Below are 8,441 nucleotides of genomic sequence, written 5' to 3' on the forward strand. Positions count from 1 at the left end.
ATCAATGAAGGATTCCTAGAGAAGCTGACGTCTGAAAAGTGAGCTTTGACCAATGGGTAGGAATTAACTAGGCAAGGAGAATGAGCAGGGTGTCCTAAGCAGAGCAAGTAGCTTGTACAATCATAAAAGAGGCAGAAGCTCAGGGTGCATGCTGAGGTCAGGGTGGGGCAGTGCGAGAAATGAACTTGGCTGGGCTGGCAGAGGTAGAGTCAAGCCCCTACTAGAAGATAATCTGCATGACAGCAGGGATTTTTGCTTGTTCTACACAATGATAAATCCTGGCACAGAGTCCAAAGTCCCTCCCTTCACAGGACTGATTATTCTAGTGGAGAGCAAGCCACGAAGGCATTTGGGGAAAACATATTCCAGGTGCTTAAATGATATTTGATGAACAAATGAAGGTACTGAATAGCCACTGAAGATCATGATCAAAATGTAGTTTCAGAAAGATCTCTAACAGGATTATAGCGAAGGGATTGGAAATAGGGACACTAATTTGTAATCCAAACGAAGTATGATAAGAATTTGAAGTAAAGCAGGAAGAGCAGGGAGGGAGCTGCTCCCTGCTGTGGGCTGGTGCTTTCACCTCCAATCCCACAACAACCAAGGGAGGATGAAACGTTTTTTTGTTTTTTAAAGGGTGGAGGGGGGCTAAAGGGCCCTGGGAAATAACAACGTTTAAAAGCCACATTGAGGAAGAAGTACACCGCAGGGAGAAAGAAAAGGAGTGATTAGAGGGGCAGGAAGAGGAGAGAAGATCAAGAAGAGTGTTATAGCAACCAAACAGGGAAAAGTTTCAAGAAGAAATTGTCAATGTCAAAAGCTACAGCAAATTCTATAGATAATAACTGAAAAGTATCCACTGGATACAGCAAGTGGGAAGTTATCAGAGACTTTGGCAACAGCAATTTCAGGCAATGGTGAGAGGAAAAGCCAGACTGTACTCTGTTTAGGAGTAAAATGTGAGGAGAAGAATTAGAGAAACAAGTGTAGACTATTCTTTTTAAGAGGCAGAGCAAAATCAGGAGCTCAAGACAGGCTGTAGGGTAGAAGAGAGTGAAGCATGGGTATGAGCTGAAAGAAAAGCCACCAGAAAGTATGATATCAATCACATGTGGAATCTGAAAAAGCCAAACTCATAGAAACAGACTAGAATGGTAGTTACTAGGGGTAGGTGGCAGGGGAAAATAGGAGATGGTGATCAAATGTACAAACTTCCAGTTATAAGAGGAATAAGTTCTGGGGATCTAATGTACAGCATGGTGATTACAGTTAACAATAGTGTGTTGTATACTTGAAAGTTGCTAAGAGAGTGGATCTCAAATGTTCTCACCACAAAAAGGAAATGGTAATTATGTGGTATGATGCAGGTGTTGGCTATGTTGGTAATCATTCTGTAATACATAAATGTATCAAATCAACAAGTTTGATTTGGTAAGTTTGAATAAGTTTGATACAAACTTATACAATATTATATGTCAAATATACCTCAATGAAGCTAGAAAATTAAATTTAATTAAAAAAAGAAAGTATGAAGAGAGAGGAGAAGGAGGAGGCAGATGAGACTGGGCTTCAGAACACAGATCTTAGGAGAAATGACTGTCCTTGCTCTGAAATAAGGAAGGAGGAAGGATGGTGAGTTGACAGAAACAGCTATAATGTTGAAAGGTAAGTCTGACATGGCTCTCTGGTTCACTTTCTATACATTCACTCCATGGCTGGTGGTGATGATCAGGCATACTGTCTAATCCAGACCTGCCTGGTTTCCTGATGGGTCATCTTCCCTTCCTAGTCTTCTTGTCTTTCTTGGGCTACAGGAGTGGGCTGAAACTCCTTAGACACCTTGATGGACCTGGTCACTTACTTCAGTCCTGTTCCTCTGATCCCATGACTCTGCACTTCCCTGTAACTATTTTCTGCCTGAGGTCCCCAGAAAGATGAAGCAGTATGTGAGCATGGAACAAAACACTAACTAATGCTGGGAAAGTAGAATCCTTAAATAATCCTCTCCCTTAATCTCACCCCATATCACTTATGGTCTGCATTATCCACAGAACTCTTGGTTGCAGGTCATCCCATTTGTTCTACTTTTTTTTTTTTTAAATTAATTTATTTATGGCTCTGTTGGGTCTTCGTTTCTGTGCGAGGGCTTTCTCTAGTTGTGGCAAGCGGGGGCCATTCTTCATCGCCGTGCGCAGGCCTCTCACTATCGCTGCCTCTCTTGTTCTCTGTGGAGCACAGGCTCCAGACGCGCAGGCTTAGTAATTGCGGCTCACAGGCCCAGCTGCTCCGCGGCATGTGGGATCTTCCCAGACCAGGGCTCGAACCCGTGTCCCCTGCATTGGCAGGCAGATTCTCAACCACTGCACCACCAGGGAAGCCCTGTTCTACTTTGAGATCATTTATTTGCCTCATCACTAATAAGTCCATTAGATGTCTACTGTGTAGGCAAAGGATTGGTTGCCAAGGGTTTTTCATCTTAATAAACAAAGAATGTATGTGTGTATGTGTATATACATTATACATATATACATATGTCAATACATGCATAATAAATAAAAACGTTTAATACCAGAATGTAGCAGTGAAAAGTATAGGCAGAAGAGCTATTGGAGTCAAATCTGGAGCTCTGAAATAACAGGGAAAGTTTCACGGAAGTAGTGTGAAGCAGCATAACATAGAAGGAAGGGTATGTTTCAGAAATTGGTTGCATTTCTTTACACTAACAATGAAATATCAGAAAGAGAATGTAAAAAAACAATACCTTTTAAAATGGCACCAAAAAAAAATTTAAATACTTAGGAATAAACCTGACCAAGGAAGTGAAAAACTTATATGCTGAGAACCATAAAATACTAATACAGAAAAAAAAAAAAAACTAATACAGGAAACTGAAAGATGATTCAAAGAAATGGAAAGATATCCCATGCTCTTGGATGGGAAGAATTAATATTGTTAAAACGGCCATACTAGCCAAAGCAGTCTACAGATTTAATGCAATCCCTATCAAATTACCCATGACATTTTTCACAGAACTAGAACAAATAATCCTAAAATTTATGTGGAACCATAAAAGACCCAGAATTGCCAAAGCAATCCTAACGAAAAAGAACAAAGCTGGAGGCATAACCCTCCCAGACTTCAGACCACACTAGAAAGCTACAATAATCAAAACAGCATGGTACTGGCACAAAAACAGACATATGGATCAATGGAACAGAATAGAGAGCTCAGAAATAAACCCACACAACTACAGTCAATTAATCTTCAACAAAGGAGGCAAGAATACACAATGGAAAAAAGTCTCTTCAGCAAGTGGTGTTGGGAAAGTTGGACAGCCGCATGAAAATCAATGAAGTTAGAACATACTCACACCATATACAAAAATAAACTCAAAATGGCTTAAAGACTTAAAAATAAGATATGAAACCTTAAAACTCCTAGAAGAGATCATAGGCAAAATATTCTCCAACATAAATCATACCAATGTTTTCTTAGGTCAGTCTCCCAAGGCAATAGAAATAAAAACAAAAATAAACAAATGAGACCTAGTCAAACTTATAAGCTTTTGCACAGCAAAGGAAACCATCAACAAAATGAAAAGACAACCTACGGAATGGGAGAAAATATTTGCAAATGATGCAACAGACAAGAGATTTCCAAATCTCTGTAATTTCCAAAGTATACAAACAGCTCATACAACTCAACAACAAAAAAAACCAAACAACCCAAACAAAAGATGGGCAGAAGACCTAAATAAACATTTCTCCAAAGAAGAAATACAAATGGCCAATAGGCACATGAAAAGATATTCAACACTGCTGATTATTAGAGAAATGCAAATCAAAACTACAATGAGGTACCACCTCACACTGGTCAGAATGGCCATTGTTAAAAAGTCTACAAATAACAAATGTTGAAGAGGGTGTGGAGAAAAGAGAACGCTCTTATACTGTTGGTGGAAATGTAAGTTGGTGCAGCCATTATAGAAAAACAGAATAGAGGTTCCTCAAAAAACTAAAAATAGAATTACCATATGATCCAGTAATCCTACTCCTGGGCATATATCCAGACAAAACTATAATGCAAAAAGATACACGCACCCCTATGTTCACAGCAGCACTATTCACAATAACCAAGCATGGAAACAACCTAAATGTCCACTGACAGATGAATGGATAAAGAAGATGCAGTACATATATATAATACAATGGAATACTACTCAGCCATAAAAAAGAATGAAATAATGCCATTTGCAGCAACATGGATGGAACTAGAGATTATCATACTAAGTGAAGTAAGTCAGAGAGAGAAAGACAAATACCATATGATATCACTTATATGTGTAATCTAAAATATGACACAAATGAAACCTATTACGAAACACAAACAGACTCACAGACATAAAGAACAGACTTGTGGTTGCCAAGGGGGAGGATAGGTTGGGGAGAGATGGGGAGGGATGGAGTGGGAGGTTGAGGTTAGCAGATGTAAGCTATTATATATAGAATGGATAAACAACAAGATCCTACTGTATAACACAGGGAACTATATTCAATATCCTGTGATAAACCACAATGGAAAAGAATGTATATACATGTATAACTGAATCACTTTGCTCTACAGCAGAAGTTAACACAACGTTGTAAAACAACTATACTTCAATAAAAAAAAAAAAAGAAAAAGTCAATTAAAAAAAAGAAGTGGGAGGAATTGGGAGATTGGGATTGACATATATACACTAATGATACTATGTATAAAATAGATAACTAATGAGAACCTACTGTATAGCACACGGAACTCAACTCGATGCTCTGTGGTGACCTAAATGGGAAAGCCGAAAAAGAGGGGATATACGTATAAGTATAGCTGATTCACTTTGCTGTACAGTAGAAACTAACACAACACTGTAAAGCAACTATACTCCAATAAAAATTAATTTAAAAAAAAAGAAAAAGAGAAGGTGTGTTTAAATAATAAAGGTGGAAGAATTCTGAAGACAAAATTGGATAAGGCCAAGAAGTGTTCTTGGCAATGTTTAGGTAAACTAAAAGGCAAGTGTTATGGATCTATTAAGGAATCCAGATTTTATCCTATGGGGATTGGGAGCTACTGAAGCTTTTAGAATGAAGACTGATTTGTATCATATTTTTACAATTAATTTGGAAAAACTGTATAAATTCAACTGAGTAAAAGTGGAGGGTAGGAATAATTCAGAGACGAGTCTAATACTTGAAGCAAGGGTGATAATGTCCTTATCATCAGAAAATTCTACACAGTAAGGTATTGGCAGTGGGGATGGAAAAGGTATCTGCCTGGATATGGAAAAAGAGAAAGGAGGCCAAGAGCACTATAAGGTTTCAAGCTGGAGGGAAGGGAGAAGGATGATATCCTTGAGAGAATAAAATAGGAAAATTCAAAGAGCACAGTTTGGTGAATAAAGAAGCTCAATGAAGTTTAAGCTATGCAGGGCTTAAGGTGATGGGGCCACATTTGAGCACAGGTTTATAACAGATGGCTGTGACCAAAGCTCAGGAGAGAGGTCAGTACTGAAAAGTGTGAATCTGAGGATCATCTGTATAAGAAGAAAAGGTAAAGTGGAGGAAGGGGAACTAGTGAGGAAGGAGAACGTGAGCAGCAGTCCAGGATGCAAGAAGGCCAGGAGAGTATTTCAGAAGGCAAGGGGGAAAGCAAGTTTTAAGGATGAAGAAGTACATAACAATGGTGAATACTAAAGAGACTGTAGTGAGAAAAGGCCAGTGACATGGTCACTTGTGAGCCACAAGAGAAGTCTCAACAGGAAAGAGGAGTTAGTTTATTTGGGGGAGGAAAAAAATGGGTGGCGATGGTGATAATGAGAAGACCATGATGAAAGCAGAAAGTGAGATTACTCTTCTGAAATGTAGTGGTGAGAGTCACAAAGGTCAGTAAGTTGACAGGCAGCCTAGTCAAGGGAGGATTTGGTAGAAGAACACGCTAGTAAAGGACTGACTGAAAATGTAGGAATAGCAAGGTTTTGAGAAGGCAGGAAAGGTTGGAATCAAGAGCAAAAGTCCTGTGGGGTGAAACTTGGAAAAGAAGAAAAGCAGTCAGGAGAGGTCTGAAAGGAGGTGTGATGAATCATAGATTTTTTTAGTAAAAAGTGAGGGAAATGGAATATTACTCAGCCATAAAAAGAAACGAAATTGAGCTATTTGTAATGAGGTGGATAGACCTAGAGTCTGTCATACAGAGTGAAGTAAGTCAGAAAGAGAAAGACAAATACCGTATGCTAACACATATATATGGAATTTAAGAGGAAAAAAATGTCATGAAGAACCTAGGGGTAAGACAGGAATAAAGACACAGACCTACTGGAGGATGGACTTGAGGATATGGGGAGGGGGAAGGGTGAGCTGTGACAAAGCGAGAGAGAGGCATGGACATATATACACTACCGAACGTACGGTAGATAGCTGGTGGGAAGCAGCCGCATAGCACAGGGAGATCAGCTCGGTGCTTTGTGACCGCCTGGAGGGGTGGGATAGGGAGGGTGGGAGGGAGGGAGACGCAAGAGGGAAGAGATATGGGAACATATGTATATGTATAACTGATTCACTTTGTTATAAAGCAGAAAACTAACACACCATTGTAAAGCAATTATACCCCAATAAAGATGTTAAAAAAAAAAAAAGTGAGGGAGTTGCTTTTCTTACTCAATTAAAGGCAGTTACCTGCTGAGTAGATAAAGGATTCAATGCTTAAGAAGCTGGGAAAGGAAAGGGTAAGAGAGGTGGTTGGGCTAGAATCTTAAACGTGGCGTCATGAGACAGAGTTCAAGTCTCAGATGTGTTACCGTGGGCTGGCCTCCAAACTTGAGACTTTTCTCAGAGAGTTGTTAAAAGATTAAGTAAGATAATAAACATGTAAATTATAAAGCACTTCTTAAACAAGAGAAGCTTGGAACATCTACCATGGGAAATATGATAGAGCATAAATAAGAGATGAAGCAAAGCATGACCAGGCATCAGGGAGGGCTGAGATGGAGTTCAGAGCAAGAATATATAGCAAACCCAAGTCTGCACAGTTTTTGTGACTCACCCCAGCATACTGGAGAGGAGAAAGCAGATTCTGAGCCAGTAGGTATGGAGAAGGACAAGAAGCTGAAGAAATCTAGGTAAGGACTATTTTAAGACCTTTGTAGACATGCATACTTTGGGAAATAACATGTAATTTACATATAAAAGTGGCATTTGACTCACTGACATGTTATATTTTGGATATGGCCAAACATTTCAATTTTTATTTTACAGTTTCTTTTCATATTTCAGAGTCAAGTTTTTGTTCGTTTGTTTCAGATTCCATATTTCTTAAAGCTTAGGCTGCAGGCTCTGTGTCTACAGCACGAAATGGATAATGAAGACATCAATGAGACAGTTGCCCATTGGGTCCAAATCAAGTAGGGAAAGTCATTAACAAAGCAAGCAGTGAGACAGATAATCAGACATCCTACACGGGCTTAAGATAAGGAGAACAAGTGGAGGGTAAGGAGCCAGAGTGTTACCATTTCTGTAATTCTAGAGATACAGGTCCTAGAGCCCAGGTGTTGCAAATCCCCCATAAGGCCAAATCAGGAGACTCCTCATAAGGACACTATAAGAAGACAAAGAAACTGTGAAGGAAAGAGTGCCTGGTGTGTTCATCTTCCCATTAGTTTGTGAGCCCACAAAGGACTTATCCCTCTTTGACATCTTCCACTATCCCACTGTGACCGGTCACGGGCCGCCCCTGATTGATAAAAACAGCGGACAAACTTGCCCTGCTTCTCTTACACAAACTGTAGAATTCTGGACGAAAAACAACCCCTTAGTCATCTGCACCTCTGGCCCCGACGGACGAAACAACGGCTTCTCCAGCCCCAGGGAATCTGGAGTCGAGCTCCCGGGCGCTGGCCGAACGAAGGCAACGCTAGACCTGGGTCCAACGGTCTCCCTGACGCGTCCTCAGAACCAGTCTGGCCCGGAAAATGCCAGGAGCCGGCAAGCCACTTCTAGAAGCTCTGGTACCAGCACGCTAGGCCTCGAGGACTCCTTAACTAAAATAAGCTGGGAGGCCCAGAGGGGAACTCGCAGGCTCTCAGCCGCGCCGAGGAAAAAACGCCAGTCGCGGGGCCCGAGGGCTCGGGATCCAGGAAATCTCCTCCTGCTTCAACTCCCAGCAAGCCCTAGGGCAGAGCTCGGGACCACCTGACAGCGCCACCCACCAATGAGAGGGCGCAGGCTGGGTTGGTGGGACCAATCCGAGGGCGCAAAGGAAGCCGTACCCATGGCACATCAGCGCGGCTTTTTAAGTGGTACTCTAGCCTCTCTGGTCGCCACAGCCGTAGAGAGGGAGACAGTCGCCGTGAAATGGTGAAGCTGGCTATACTATGCCGCTCACTCCCAGCTTTACTCTTTTTCTCC

The sequence above is a fragment of the Orcinus orca genome, chromosome 1, assembly GCF_937001465.1.
Source record: "Orcinus orca chromosome 1, mOrcOrc1.1, whole genome shotgun sequence".
NCBI lineage: Eukaryota > Metazoa > Chordata > Mammalia > Artiodactyla > Delphinidae > Orcinus > Orcinus orca.